This window comes from Orycteropus afer, unplaced genomic scaffold, assembly GCF_000298275.1.
Source record: "Orycteropus afer afer isolate SDZICR_OR568_19922 unplaced genomic scaffold, OryAfe1.0 scaffold01603, whole genome shotgun sequence".
Taxonomy (NCBI): domain Eukaryota; kingdom Metazoa; phylum Chordata; class Mammalia; order Tubulidentata; family Orycteropodidae; genus Orycteropus; species Orycteropus afer.
The window spans coordinates 60,937-61,814 of record NW_006923190.1 but is presented as its reverse complement, the minus strand read 5'-3'; the positions used below and the strand labels follow the sequence as shown (position 1 = coordinate 61,814).

General features: G+C 40.5%; 1 pseudogene; it reads left to right on the top strand.

The window, feature by feature from the left end:
• The first annotated feature begins 6 nt into the window (after positions 1–6).
• LOC122152090 lies at positions 7–578 on the top strand (annotated as a pseudogene).
• The last annotated feature ends 300 nt before the right edge of the window (positions 579–878 follow it).

The following is an 878-nucleotide window of genomic DNA, read 5'->3' as shown; positions in this document are numbered from 1 at the left end:
GCAGGGATGCTACTAGTAATCCGCTTGGATCTCCAGCTTCACACTCCCATGTATTATTTCATCAGTCATCTGTCCTTCCTTGATCTCAGCTACTCCACAGTCATTACTCCTAAAACCTTAGAAAACTTACTGACTTCCAACAAGGATATTTCATTTGGTGCCTGTTTCACCCAGATGTATTTTTTTGCCTCCTTGGCTGCTACCGAATGCATTCTTTTGTCTTCAATGGCCTATGACCGCTATGTAGCTATTTGCAATCCTCTACTATACCCAGTTGTTATGTCTGTGGCCCTTTGTCGCTCCCTCATCACTGCATCCTATGTAACTGCATTTAGTGAAATCTTCGTCATTGTGATTGCTGTGAACACCTTGCATTTCTGTGACTCCAATATAATCCATCACTTTTTCTGTGACACAACCCCAATTATAGTCCTGTCTTGCACTGACACACATGACGTGGAGATCATAACATTCATTATTGGTGGCTGTACACTACTAGTGTCTCTTGTAATCATCTTTTGTCCTATGCATCCATTGTCTCTACTATCCTGAAAATCAAATCCACAGCAGGCAAGTGAAAAGCCTCCTCTACCTGTGCCTCCCACCTCCTGGGGGTCTCCATCTTCTATGGCACCCTCATTTTCACTTATTTAAAGCCAAGTAAGTCCTACTCCTTGGAGGAGGATAATTGATAATCCAATTATTCATGGTTATTCCTTGCCCTAACAAAACAACATGTTCTCTGGAAATGAATATTCAATATTTAGTCTTTTATTTTATATTTTATTTTCTCAGGCTTTCAAAATTTATGAAATGGGAATCCCAGAACACTGAATCATGCTCATGAGAAACCTGAGCATAGATCAAGAGGCAGTTGT